At 37.2% G+C, this 15,697-nt stretch overlaps 1 pseudogene; it reads left to right on the forward strand.

Moving 5' to 3' along the window:
* Positions 1 to 7,178: 7,178 nt before the first annotated feature.
* LOC105805493 lies at positions 7,179 to 12,637 on the forward strand (annotated as a pseudogene).
* Positions 12,638 to 15,697: the final 3,060 nt, after the last annotated feature.

The raw sequence follows: 15,697 nt of genomic DNA on the forward strand, positions 1-15,697 counted from the left end.
AATCTGTGTGTGTGTGTGTGTGTGGTGTGTGTGTGTGTGTGTGTGTGTGTCTATGAGGGTGTATGAGAGGGAGAGAATGCAGTGTTTTCATTTTGTATGTGTTAAACTGTCTTGCCAAAACTCAGATCTAAGATTGTTATTAAATAGATATCTGGGGAAATTTTTTATCACTTTAAATGAAAATTTTCAGCTTTACTGGGCATTCTGGAAGCAAAATCTATTATGCTGATAAAGTAAAAACCTTGATAGTATACTAATATGGTGGTGGAAAATGCGATAGACCAAAATACATAAGCTATATACTGCCTGTGATCAGTAATTTTAGTTACAACAGAGTAGAAAAACGTGTCCATTTAAACTTCTACCTCGTGATGGCTTTGCAAGATATTTTTGAAGAATCAAATGAATAGAGCCTTACTTTATGTTAGACAACTTTGGTAGATGATTTGGATTAAGAAGATTGTTACATCTGACTATAAAAAAAAGTGGTTTTGATCAGGTTAATGTGAATATCTTTCTTTTTTGAGCATCACTTAAGACAGTTAATATTTCTACATCTTGAAGATGAGAAAAATATTACTTCTCTTGGCATTCTTGACCTGCTGTCTAATATAACTATAGATTTTGAGTTCTTAGCATGTACTGTACTGGGGCACATAACTCATTTTACTGATTGCTATATGGTTATTCACCTTTTCTCTCTTTGATCTTTTAATGCTCAAATAGAGAAGGGAAAATCATGAAGGAAAAATACCACTCGTGAAAATTGTGGCAGTTGTCTTTGTGAAACATAGTGCCCTCTGCAGAGACATGGAATATACAGAAAGAGATGGTTAGTACAGTTGGCGCGTCTTCTGCAGTTCAGCCAGGGACAAATTGAGAGAGAAAGGTTTAAGAAGGGCAGATTGGAAGTTGATGACCGGCCCAGTACTCTTAGAACAGATCAGTTGGAGAACATGAGCTGTGCTTCCTTTGCAGAATGCCATGGTGAATATAGGAACCTGTGAACTGTGTTGAAATTGAGCTTGCTCAGTAGAAAATGAGAATCCTAAAATTTTGAAGTTTGCAGGGTGTATATAAGATCATGTCTAGTGGTTCACAAATAAGACCATTGCCTGCTTGGCTATCTAAGATTCTTATTGGGAGCTTGTTAAGAATAGATATTGAGCGTCGTCACCCTTTGGAGACTGGTATATTATGTCTAAGATGGGGGTCTGCAAAAAAATTTTTTGACAAAGAGATTTAAAAATTATGCAAAAGTAGAGTAGTGCATTGGTACTGAACATCCAGATATAACATCAGTATCTTACCATATTTCCCTCATCTATCCCCTACCCTTTTTTTTTTTTTTTTTTGGTGAAGTATCTTAAAATCCCAGACATTGTGTTATTTCACTGCTGTGAACATTTTGGTAACGACAGTTGACATAATACTCAACAAAAGTAGCAGCAGTCCTCTAGCTTCATCTCATATCCAGTCCTTAAGCAAATTTCCCTGATCGTCTCCAATATACCATCTTTAGTTGGTGTATTGGAATCAGGTTACAGAAATAAGTTACATTATGATTCTGTTTTTAATAATCACTTCAGATGATTTTGATATTAGCTAGTTTGGGAACCACTGGAAGTTATTTTGCCAACTTGAAAGTTGAAGTTAGGACGCCACAATTCTTGGCACGGTTGGTGTATTATAACTGATTTTGAAATAGAGGACGCACTTGGGGTTGTTAGCAAGATACAAATTTATATGAGTAAGTTCCTTAAGATTTAATTTTCTCAGTGAATGGAGAATCTCAGCCCTGTGGGCTCTATGTGATTGATTGGGCACTGTGTTGAGTGTGGTCATAGTTTAATCCAACTGGACTATATTCTGTGGTCTCAGTCGTGTTGTGGCTTATTTACATTGTTACATACTCTGCTTGGTGGATCTTGGGAAGGTTCTTCATCTGGTCTGTTAAGACTTGACCTAATTGATCATTGTACCATAAATTAGATAACAGTGAAAACTTTCTACTTAGGGACTGTATTTCACCTAAAATTAAGGGCGTCACCATGTCTATAACAATTTTCAAGTGGATTTTCTGAATTTATCTTTAGACAAGGTAACTTTTTCCTTGAGAATTCTAAAGAGATGCAGTTCTCAGAGTTAACGAGGTTAAATTGTAGATGGACAACTTGGAGAACATGTTACATTGTTTTTTAATATAAATGGCCTTTTATAAAAAATAGTATATCTATGCAGTTTATATAAACTGCATTATGTATCTTTGAGTCTATGTGTTAGAACAAGTCTGACCTCAGAACTGTCTCTGGGCTACAGTATTACCAAAGTGGGATGACTTTATAAGGTAGTCAAACTTTATTTGTTTGAAGTAGAAAAGAACTTGGAAACCTTTAGAAAATATATATTGTCATTTACATTTTAAGAAAATACATCCTTTTTTTTTTTTCTTATGAAGAGTAGTTCATAATGTATAAAGCTAACCACTTTAGAGTCTGAGATAAGGTTACTGCTTACTCCGTGCTCTGTCGTCTCGCCTCCGGTCAGATGGTATTGGTGTAGTGAAAAGAAGACCAGATGGTGAAGTAGATCTGGATTCTCTTCTTAGTTAGGGACCTGAGGCATGTTACTTCACCTTCTCTGTGCCTCAGGTTTTTAAGTACAATCATGCCCTTCACCTCACAAGATGAGACTGAGAAGAGAGAATGGGTTTGGAAGCATTCTGCAGGGCTTCCCTGTGCCACTCCAGTGTTACTGTTAACGTTCTGTTTTGCTCTGCTGTCTCCCGTGCAGCTCTTTCTGTTTCTGGACTTGTTTTCTGACATATATCCCCAGTATGAATTTGTTTACATTATGTAAGGAAGAGTTTTTCAGGAAGAGAAAGTAGAGAAGAAAAGAATGATGTAACCGAATAATCAAAAAAGAAGGAAAAGAGAGGAAGTGAGAAAAGGAGAGAAGAAAGAGAAGGGGAATTAGAGTGAGAATGGCAAAAGGCAGAGTAAGAGAAAAGATGGAATGAGAGTGGGAAAATCGAGAAGGAGAGACGGAGAGAAATGGTGTGGAAACATTTGCTTTTTGAGTTGTCGCCCCTCACCCTATGTCAAGGTCTGCCTGCCTTGGCCCTCCAGGGCCAGGAAAGGTGCTGGCTTCATTTGGTTTGTTGATACCAGAGGTGTTTCCTGATCACCCTACTCACTGATCATTTAGTACTGATTCAACACTTTATATTTTTATTGGATCTCAGTTAGTGAGCTAGGACCTGTGAAAACACAAGTGTCTTCCTTTTTAACTTTTTCCTTTCAGCCATCCTAAATGTTGGATCATGCGAGACTAACCACTTACTCACCAGGGGAGGTGGGAGGTGGAGGCCACTGCTCTGTCAGGTCTGAAGGGTCCCAGGAATCAATTGCAGCGGGCCAGGTTTGGGAATCACTGCCCTGCCTTGAATGGCAAATTAAACAATAAACCACATCTATTTATTCCTCAGTAGGGATAACTTTCAGTTGCACCATGAAGAGTAGATTAGAACAGGAGACAGCAGAGATACATTAAAAGGAAAAAACCTTGAAAGATATTATTCATTCTCTTATTTTTCAGATGTTTGTATTTAAGTAATTAATACCTTAATAGTAATCAGAAGCTCTTTGAGATGTTTTTAGAAAGACCACTGATTTATTTTTTAAAAGAACTTTATTGGTTCCTTAGGGTAGAGAAGAAAAGTAGAGGTGCAATATGTCAGGTGTGGGGCTAGTTATCCATATATTAAATGCAATTTCAAGTGTCTTAAAACAATAATTGCCTTATTGCATTTTAATATCTAACAAAAGTAGATTAAATAATGACTTGTACTGTAACAGTTATTTTGTACATTGCCAAAGCAACCCTTTTTTGCCAATTAAAGTCTGGCTAAACTGTTCTAGTGTTTGTTTCTTAATTCATTGATCATGAAACTAGACTTTTAAAACTAAATTATGTAAACTTAAGATAGAAGTCTAAAAAGTGGTACAAGAATATTCTTTTTTAAAAAAAGCTAAAAATGAATATGTTATTTAAATATCTAGCAATTATAGAATCATAAGAAAAACAGAAAAGCATATTGGACTGGGAAATTTTAAATTGCAAATCAATGTCAAATTTACTTTTAAATGGGAAATATGTATTATCATCTCCTTTCTACCAGAAATTCCAAATGTTTAATGGTATTTCTTTAGGATTTACTATAAACTCAGTTTTCAAACAGAAGAAAGCCTTTGAAAAGGTAAGAAAACTATTTAATAGAAATGAAAAAAATTCTCTTACTACTAATACTGTGAATACTATTTGGAGGTGCTGTGATCAGAAATTTTAACATCAAACTCAAGAACTAATACGGAGCTTTTGATTATATTTAGTTTATAAACACAATCTGAATATGTGAACATATTCACACACATAGCACCCCCTTGTAAAAATTGGTGAAGAAAACGCAACAGTGTATAGTCTATTTAAAAAGTAAATTGACTTTGATTATGAAAAATAGCTGTTTTCAACCTTTGTATAAAATCTTTTCAGGGAATATTGGAATTTTTTTATGCCAAAAAAAAAAAAAAAATCCAGGGCTTGTAGTGTATGTAGAATATGTCATTCATTCAAAACATAGCAATATACATCACATGCATTGTCAGCAATATTGGAGAGCTGGACCAATGGTTTTTGATGGATACTATAACAGATCTGTGAAGGAGATGGTTTGCACCTGTTCTTGAAATCAGAAACTGGAAAAGGTTGCAAGGATTTTAATTTTCCCAATATTTTGCATTAAAATAATATTTTAAGTAGTAATATTTCTAAAGCTGCAGGAAGGCATCGTTGTACTGTGATACGTAGAGAAAACTATGCTTAAACTGCTTTTTATTTTAAAATATTTTGGTTTTAGAATAATGTGAATGTCTTCCTCCAAGTATTTTGTGTAGTTTGACAGTTATTAAAGGAGAGTATAAAATTATAGATTCGCGTCTAACCTGAGAATAATGGAAAGTTGCTTCATTCTGTTTGGAGGAGTTCAGTTCATCTTTTTCTTGAGAAACCGTGTTGCTGTTACTAAATAAACATCAATAAACATTTAATTTCCTCAAATGATGTGTCTAAATTATTTTAGCAATCAAAAACAATTTTAGAATCTTTAGGGTTGAAATGCTTGATTACTAGAAGTCTAGGTGGAGGGCACTTCCTGGATTGGCTAATTCAGCAGCTGAACAATGTCATCAAGGACCTAGGTACCTCTGTCTTTCTATTACCATTCCCACCAAGTGAGCTTGGTGTCTCCCTGTATGGCTCCAGAGTGACAGCACGTGTTCCAGGTGGTGGATGACGAACAGGTGCTGAAATGTATTTTTTTATAAAAGGAAAGTTTCACCTGCCCCCATTCACTTGCCCCCATAGCCATAGCAGTGCTTATCTCCAGTCACTTTTCAAAGGGAATAAAGCTGTCACAATTGGCTCAGACCATGAAGATTTGCCCCTAACATAAAAATGCCCTCCCCTTGAGGAGTGGCTGCTCAGAGGAAGGGGAACAACATCGGGGTTCGGGATAAAGCTGGTGGGGTAGGAGGGTATAGGGATTTGGGAGACAGCTGTTGAGTGATATTTCCTACAGTTTCCAAGGGGATCAAATTTCTTATCTAGAGAAGAGCACCCTTTCTGTGCCAGGGGCTAATTTTGCTTTAAAATATTATGATCTGTCAGTTCTCAGTTTTGCATATTTCATTGCTTTTTATACAATGGGATTTTTTTTTTCCACAATCATAGTGTAAAGGGTTTTAAAAGATTGTTGAGGCTGGCTGCAGTGGTTCACGCCTGTAATCCGGCATTCTGGGAGGCTAAGGTGGGAGGATCACTTGAGACCAGGAATTTGAGACCAGCCTGGACAACATAGTGAGACCCCACCTCTACAAAAAAATTAAAAAATTAGCCAGGTGTGGTGGTGCACACCCATAGTCCCAGCACTTGGGAGGCTGAGGCAGGAGGATCGCTTGAGCCCAGGAGTTGGAGGTTGCAGTGAGCTGTGATCAGCCACTGCATTCCAGCCTGGGCAACAGAACAAGGCCCTGTCTCTTAAAAAAAAATAATAAACCAGAAAAGTTCAGTTTTTTAAGACTCTAATGAAAGGGTTTTTTGTTGATTTGTTTTTTTAATAAGAGGAAACTCAATGCTGGCAAGGCTATGGTGAACCTGTCCAGGAACCACAGATGGGATTGTAAGGTGGTGTGATTTACATACCCTCTCAGTTCACTTTGTGAAATCATTGATGATTCGTGCACAAACAATCTCAAATCTGTTTATAATAAACACTGGAGCAACCTACATGCCCAGACATAGGGAAGTAGGTAAATGATGGTACATTATTCTAGATTAGTGGTTCTCACTGGGAGGGAACTTTGGCCCCTAGGGGACATTTGGCAATGTCTTGGAGACATGATTGTCACATTTGAGAGGTGAGTGGGGAAGAGGGTGATTGCTAGTGGTTCTGGTGGGTAGAGGCTAGGAATCCTGCTAAACATCCTGTCTCTCACAGGACAGTCCCCCACAACTAAGAATTATCTAATCCAAAATGTCAATAATGCCACTGTTGAGAATCTAGGATACAGGTAAATAGACAATTAAAAAGGTGCCTTGCTACAGGTAAGCACAGGATGCCACAGCCACACAGAGAAGTCAAGCTGCTCTTGAGGCAGAGGGAATGCTTCCTAGAGAAAGTAAGACCTTTACTGAAATCTAAAGGAAAAATAAGAAATAGCCAGGCAAGAAGTGTGAGGTAGAGCCTCCCAAGCAGGACTAACTAACCGCGAACTCTGAGATTATTGGTGAGTTCTGGAAACTACAATAAATTTGGAATGCCTTTAGCCAATGTCCACAGCCACCAGGCTAGATCAGGCTATGTTTATCTCTTACCTAGATGACGGCCACATCCCCCTAGTTTGTCTCCCTGCCTCCATTCCTGTTCCTCCAAGCTATTCTCCAAAATGTAATCAGAATGATCTTGCTAGTGCATTAATCCAGTAACATTCCTATCTTGCTGAAAACTGTCATGGCATTGCTGGTGATAAAATGAGCAGGTGTCTTATCTTTTCCCTCTTTTGACTTCAGAGTAATGTAAATGGCTGTTACTATGAGAAAATAGGGTGGACCCTCTGACGAAAATGCGGGCTCCAGAGCCAATGAATCAGGTGGCTGTTCTGAAGCTGAGAGTATTCCCTGTAGAACTGGGCTGCATCCCGAGAACAGGGAGTCTGGGCCTTTGTGCAGGACATTTGAAATATCAGGAGACATAGGAAACTAGAATTTGCATAAAGGCTGCAGATCACCAGAGTTAAGATTTTCTTCCAGTAGAGAAAAAGTGCACAGGACGCAAAATCCAAATTTTCAATCTGTTGATAGGAAAGAAAAATCTGCAGCAGATACAGTGGGAGGACGAGACATTCATTCTATCACCCCCTCATTTCATAATTTTAGTGTCTGGCTCACTGTTACTCTCCAAAGCTACAACTGTCATATATGCTAGGTGATCTCAATAAACACATAAAGGATCTTTTAATTAAGTACCTTAAAGTCCTCTTCATTCTACCTCAGCTACTCGTAGTCACAGTCTAACCTTGTCATTATGACTGACTGCAACCTCCCTGTAATTTCAGCTTTATACCTCTCACCCTCTGATCACCACCTCCTCCACCTTTCTTTCCAGTTCTCCTCTAGTTTCCTGACTCCAGCAGCTTTTCTGTCCATGGGGACTCCAGTCTACTGATTCTAGCACTTTTCATTGTCCCTCATCCCCTTGATGTCCTCTCTGCCTTTTCTCACCAAATTAAATTGCATTCCATCACTATAATCATTTACTTGCATATACCCTCAATTCCCATGTCCCTTTCTCACTTTGTCATATGAGTTTGGCAAAACCACAACTTTAGTTAAATTCAACTCTGGACCTATTCATCTGCATCAGTGCAGCTAAAAAATGGCTGGAGGAAAAACAAAACTGCTTACTGGTCCTATTTTAAATTGATGACCAAGAACCTCAAGTTATGTTCTATATCTCCCTGATCTGTTTAGTGTCCCCCATTCTCCTATAATATTTTATACCTTCCACTTTCTCTTTAAACCACCAGGATCTCTTCCTCTGTCCTCATATTCAGCTGACATCATTGTTTCCTCTTTCAACAATTAGAATTTTCAGGCCGGGCGCGGTGGCTCATGCCTGTAATCCTAGCTCTCTGGGAGGCCGAGGCGGGCTGATTGTTTGAGCTCAGGAGTTCGAAACCAGCCTGAGCAAAAGCGAGACCCCGTCTCTACTAAAAATACAAAGAAATTAATCGGACAACTAAAAATATATAGAAAAAATTAGCTGGGCATGGTGGCGCATGCCTGTAGTCCCAGCTACTCGGGAGGCTGACACTTGAGCCCAGGAGTCTGAAGTTGCTGTGAGCTAGGCTGACGCCACGGCACTCACTCTAGCCAGGGCAACAGAGTGAGACTCTGTCTCAAAAAAAAAAAAAAAAAAAAACAACAATTAGAATTTTCACATGCTCCTAGCATTACTCTATCCACACCAATGTTCCTCAGTCTGCTCCCAAGGATTCTGTCTTCTTGTGTTACTATAGCTCCCACCGAAAGCCAGTTGCCTCATTTTGCACTAGACTCCAGCCCTTCTGTGTATGCAAGAAAATTGTCCATCAATTCTTCCCTCTTTCTCTTACCTTACAATTTTTTCCCACTCTGCTGGATATTTCCCAGCAAAATTACTTCAGTTGTCCATATCCTTTGTCCCCAAGTCCCTTCTTGTTAAGGTCACCAATTAGTTACACGTTGATTCCAATATCCAGTTGAGAATCCTAATCTTATTTGACTTTCAGCAGTTCGACATAATTTGAAGAAGCACTTTTTTCATTGATACAGTTTCTTCATTTGGCCCCCATTTCATCACATTCTTCGTTTTCCTCTTTCCTCACCCAATACTTCTTTTTGGTTTCCGTTCTGTCACTCCATTTTCTTTCTCCCCTCTTAATGCTGAAGGGTACATAACGCTTCTCCGTGACTTCATCCATTCTGTGCCTTTAAAAATGGACCATCTCCCTAATTTGTTATATCTTCAGTCAAGAGCTGTCTCCCAGATTTCAGACTCTACTTCTTGTTCCTGCTTGACATCTCTACTAAGATATCTAATATATTCATACCAAATTTAACATGTCCAAAACAAAATCCTCAGTTTTCTCTTAAACCCCAACTCTATCTGGAGTCTTCTTTATTTAGATTATGGCAAATTTATTCTTCAAGCTGCTAGGGCTAAAATCTTTGGAGTCATCCTTTACTTCTCTCTTGATCATACATATTCTACCCCCAAGCCATTAAAAATCACACTGTATGTATCAACCTTCACATTAAATCTAGAATCTAACCACTCCTCACTACCTCCATTTCTACTATGTTTGAGCAAGCATGATCTCTTGCGTAAATTGCTGCAACAGACTCCTAAATGGTCTCCCTGCTTCCAACTCTGCCATCTACAGTCTGTTGTCAGCATGTCAGTTGGAATGATCCTCTTCAAAGATGAGTCACATGTCATGCCTCTGCTCAACCCTCGGGGATTCACCATTCACTCATAGTAAAATCCAAAGTCCTTAAGTGGCTATAAGACCTTACAGGATCTGCCAGCAATCCATCCCCTCCCCATTAGCTCTCTAATTTTATTTAGTATTCTTCCCCTTGCTCATTCTATTTCAGCCAAATTGGAATGCCCAACAGACTCCGGACTAGAGAATTTTGCCCTGTTGTTTCCTCTCTTTGCAACTCTGTTCTCCCAATATTCCCCTGGCCATCTCCTTCATCTCCTTCTAGTCTTTAGCTAAATATCACTTCTTAATGATACCTACTAGATGATGAGATGGTCACACATTCCTTTTGACTTCTCCTCCTCCTATCAAGAGGAAAGTCTATTCCCCATCCCCTTGAATTAGGGATGATTTATGACTGCTTGGACCAGGAAAGAGTGTGGCAGACTCAGTTTTGGGACTAGCAACTTCCACCTTGGACTCTTAGAATCTGGCATTTCCTTGTAAGAAGACTGATACCCTGCTATAGAAACCACCTGGAGACAACCTGAGACTCCCTGGGGAAGGAGAGGGCCCCAGTTGAGTCCAGGCTTCCAGCCCTCTGTGCTAAGTCCAGGCATGTGAGTGAAGTCATCTTGAACCTGGGAAGCCATGTGGGATCTTTCAGCCCAGCCTAGCCATCAGTTAAAAAACACTGAAGGATCCCAACTGACATCAGGTAGATCAGAAGAATTGCACAGCCAAGCCCTGGCGAAATTTCTTTCTTTTTTTTTTTTTTTTTTCCCGTAACAGAGTCTCACTCTCTTGCCTGGGCTAGAGTGCCGTGGCATCATCCTAGCTCACAGCAACCTCACACTCCTGGGCTCAAGCAATCCTCCTGCCTCAGCCTCCCGAGTAGCTGGGACCACAGGCACACGCCACCATGCCTGGCTAATTTTTTCTATTTTTAGTTGTTTGGCCAATTTCTTTCTATTTTTAGTAGAGACGGGGTCTTGCTCTTGCTCAAGCTGGTCTCGAATGCCTGAGCTCAAACGATCCGCCCGCCTCGGCCTCCCAGAGTGCTAGGATTACAGGCGTGAGCCACCATGCCCGGCCTCAAATTTCTGACCCACAAAAATCATGTGATATAATAAAATAGTTGTTGCTTTAAGCCAGAAAAGTTTTGGGATAGTTTGTTACACAATAATAGATAACCAGATGTCTGTGCCGACTACCAATTTAAAGTTGCAATTTGCACTTATCTCCACCTCTCAATTCCCTTTACCTGACCCCACTTTTTCTCCATGGTACTCATCACCTTCTAACATGTAATGTAATAAATTTGTTCACTCTGTTTATTATCTTTCTCTTCTTAGTCAACTCCTCTTGCCTGAATCACCATAATATAAACAGAGATATTTTTTTTCCTGTTTCATTCACTTACATATGCCTGACACATAGAAATACTCAATATGGGTAGTAATCCACATTTTATCAGAGCATATAAAAGATCTCAACAGACCTATCCAAGAATCAGCAAGGTATTTTTAAAATAGTATGATAACTATGTTGCCCATACTACAGAAAAAAATACTTTCCGTCTAGAAAAAGTATTATCCTAAGGAATAAATTTTTCTCAAATGCTTATATTATGGAACAACTTACTAAGATCATGTATTCATTAAGACAAACCTCAAAAATGAAATGATAAAACAATTGAACGGTATTTAAAAAGATAATAGGCCTAAGAAACAAGTTGAGGATCAAAAAAAAGTCATTGAAAACTTGGTAAATAAATTAGAAAGGAACAGAAAAGACAATTGGAAATTAAATTGCTGACATGGAGGAAAGGTTTGGCACAATGAGTCAATGCCGCTGAGCAAGAAAAAGAGCATCACAAGTAGAAAAAAAGCTAATAGACTGCAGGCTGGCATCAGTGCAGGAACAGGAAAAAAAGGTGTTGAAAAATACAAGAAAATTTCCTTAGAATGAAAAATGCAATAGAATAAACATCATTTTGAAAGAGCACATCTTATTCCAGGAAATTTTGTTTTGGAATACTAACAACACAATATATTCTGGTTAGGTGGTTAAATTTCAAGAATAAATACAGATTTCTTCAGGCAATCTTATAGAAAAAGCAAATCATCCTCATGGCAAAAAAACAAACAAAAAAAACCAAACAAACAAAAAACAAAAAACCCAACCAGCTCCTTTTAGATTTCTGTACAGGTAATGTTCAACAGACTTGAGAAAGTGCCTCCAAAGCTTTGAATGAAAGAAAATAACCCTAACATTTTATAACCAGACGAGATTTCATTCAAATATAAGGCAGATATTCTTAGACATGAATGAACTCAAGAAATTCTAAACTCTTGAGCTCTTCTCAAAAAACATTCCCATAAATGAAAACAGTCAATTAACTGAATAATCAGCATAAGGGTGTCAACAGTGGAGACACCATGATAAAAGAATTGATGGAGAACGTTGAATCTGTTGAATTATGAGACCGATTGGAAATAATGGGGGTATTAGAGTTACATACCACAAAGTACCTTGAAAATCTCATAAGGAAGTTTTCTGGCAGCTGCATATACTTCGCAAAAAAGATTAAATTTTATCGCATGGGATAGCATTAGAAATCTTACAAGAAGTATCAGGATGAATATGGTGTTTCTTCTATTATTTCAAACTTTCAGATCCCTCAAGATTCAATAGGGAACAGTTATATAGGAGTGAAACATCCACATCTGGTGACATAGAGATTTATCGAGAGAATAAATTCTTTCATAAGTTGTTCTCAGCATCTCACCTTTAAGCAACCCTTGTGTCAAGAATCAGATTTTACCAGTTTTAATGGATCACTCTAACCATAATCACCTATTTCAGATAGTTCCTGAGATGTGTCCTAGTTGTGTGTATCCTCCTTGGGGAGATCCTAGCCAGATTACTAGAAATTTCACCAGTCATCTAAATGAAAGACATTAATTTGATTATGGAGAATTTGTGAATCCTCAACTACCTGAGAAACTCCATATCAAACTGCTATTGAAGAATCTTTTCAAGTAAACATCTGAAGTCTACAGACATCTCCACATCTTTGTACCTGCTAGTGCCATCCTTAAGGAGAAAACTTCATGTAATCACCATTTCAATAATTTGACGCGTATATTAATAAAAGCAAGTCAGTCTATTGTTTTAGTTTTTAATGGAAAAATTAAGATAGGGCATCTAAAACTTTATCCTCTTGATAATTTTTAAAAATGGAAGCTACGACATTAGTTTTAAAAGCATAAAAAGAATTATACTTCACTAACATGGTGAAAATGGGATCCTGTAGTGCTGTATCTTTTTTACATGTTCTTGAATTTTTTATTACTATGTTGCTTTCGCAATTGGATGCAGTTCCTCCCATTCGGTGTACACAACTAGCAGTCAATAGCTATTCTGAGCTATGTGATTGATACAAATGTAACAAATGAAAGCCAGTTATCAGAGTTGCAGAATGGAAACGTGACGTGCTAAACAGAACAATCCAAAGGAAACTTTTAAAATATGATTCTAGTTGAAGAGCTCAACTACAAGAAAATTATATGTATATAACTTATTTTGAAGACTGAGATTTCCTTAATAATTTTAACTCTTTAAAAAGCGAAAGCTCATTGTAAAGATATTTTCTTTTTGCTATTAGAAAGAAATAGCAAGAGAAAAACATATTTCTTTGGTGGACAGTTGGTAATTTCAATCTTGTTTTTTTTTGGCTGACTAATCAGTAAGCTGAAATATAATAAGCTGGATAACAGCTCTTTGGCCTTAAAATTTTCAACAATTAGCCAGTATTTCTAATTAGCTAAGATGAAACTTTTATTTGAAACCTTCAGTTGGTGGTAGTATATTCTACACATATACTTAAATGAGAGGTTTGATTTAATTTCAGTTTAGAAATTCATTCAGAATTAAAGTTGTATATATACATATGTTTTGTATGTATATATACACACATGTATGCATGAAATTTGTCAGGTTGTGTACAGAATTCTATTAAGGATTTAAAACATGGACAAGCAATATGAGATTGAAATGTTTATCTGATTTGATTAAAATTTTGTATATTGCCAAAAATTTAAAAAGTAATAGTCAAATGATAAGGGGTCTAGTTGGCTGCTATTACAGTTTCAAATTTGAGTTTACACACACAAATACCTGTTTATATGGTGCTCATTTATTATTCTCAAAGATAATTTGTGACTATGAAGCAGTGAGACAGATTCCACTAGCCACTTTACTACTTTTTAGTCAAGACTTAGTATTCATTAATGATAATCATAAAGTATCTTGGATTGGAAGGCCTGAATCACAGAATAAAGGATTAAGAGTGGGTTAACTGACATTCCATACTAATATACACTGTTTATACTTTCTTTAAAATTAAATAACTAAAAAAAAAAGAAAAATCTCAGTAGTTTGCTTGTAATATAAACATATATTGTTTAAAAGGTATATTTGGTTTTGTTAAAACTCTTGTTGACATTTCTACAGTGAATATGTTTTTTAACTTGATTTAATTAAAATGGTAATTTTTGAAGTGGAGTTTTATAGAAACCTTTTTCAGCTAAACAGCCATGACTTCAGATTGTGTCTCTGAAACAAGAACAAGATGCAATTAAAAAGAACATTCAGAGAATGTTCTTGGAAATTAAAATTGTGAAAACAAATTAAAAACGCAATAGAAGTGTGGAGTCTAAACATAAGTTAGACTTTTGAAAAATAGGAGAGAAATAAGATTAATAGAGAACTACCCAGGCCATGAAATATCTGAAAAATATAAGTTGCAGAAAGAGTGATAAAAAAGGCAAAAACAAAGTATTCAAGACAATTTCCCAGACATGAAGGACCAAATGTTCAAATCAAAAGAGTTTATTAAATATCCAGCACACTGAAGGAGAAAAGGGTCACACCCAGGTGCATCATCATGAAATTTCAGAATTCCAATGAGAATTACCCAGCAGAGTGAAGGACTCCAGGAAGACGAGATCTTAATGGTTTCAAGAACATCAGGCCACAATATAAGAGCTCAAGAATCAGAGTTCCATCAGACATCTCGACAGCAATATTGCAGATTAGAAGACCATAGAACATATGCTTTCCAAATTTGAAGGCAAATTGCTGTCCAAATTATAGTCTACACCCAGCCAAAAACAGGATGTTCTGTTGTCACTGTATCCATGCCAGCATCTATTGTTTTTTGACTTTTTATTAATGGCCATTCTAATAAGAGTAAGATAGTATCTCATTGTGGTTTTAATTTGCATTTCTCTGATGATTAGTGATGTTAAGCATTTTTTCATATGTTTGCTAGCCAACCCACTTGTATGTTTTCTTTTGAAAAATGTCTGTTCATGTCTTTTGCCCATATTTTAATGGGGTTATTTATTTATTTATTGCTGATTTGAGTTCCTGGTAGATTCTGGATATTAATCCTCTGTTGAACATATAGTTTCAGAATATTTTCTCCCATTCTGTAGTTTGTCAATTTGCTCTTTTATTTCTTTTGCTGTGCAGAGCTGTTTAGTTTATTAAGTCCCATTTGTCTATTTTTTTGTTGTTGCATTTGCTTTTGGGGTCTTAGCCATAAATTATTTGTGTAGGCAAATGTCCAGAAGAGCTTTTTCTAGACTGTCTTCTAGGATTTTTATAGTTTCAGGTTTTACATTTAAGTCTTTAATCCATCTTGAATTACATATACACACACACCCACACAAGGTACACCTACATACACATACACACAACACACACACAATTACAACTACATACACACACCCATGTATCACACACAGATACACCTACATACATATACACACATATGGACCCCAGACCACAACTAGAGCCTCTTGTTATGATAGGGGGCCTGTTCGTCGTCTGTGGTGAGTGTATCTTGCTTTTGCTCTATAAACCTATCTTATTCTTCCTCAATAAACTTCGTTTCATGCTTATCTTTTTTTTTATTTCAGCATATTATGGGGGTTCAGATGTTTAGGTTACGTATGTTGCCCTTGCCCCCCCCCCTAAGTCCGAGTTTCAAGTATGTCCATCCTTCGGGTGGTGCGCATTGCACTCTTTGTGTATGCATACACCCG

This window comes from Propithecus coquereli, unplaced genomic scaffold (assembly GCF_000956105.1).
Source record: "Propithecus coquereli isolate 6110/MARCELLA unplaced genomic scaffold, Pcoq_1.0 Scaffold13, whole genome shotgun sequence".
Lineage (NCBI taxonomy): Eukaryota > Metazoa > Chordata > Mammalia > Primates > Indriidae > Propithecus > Propithecus coquereli.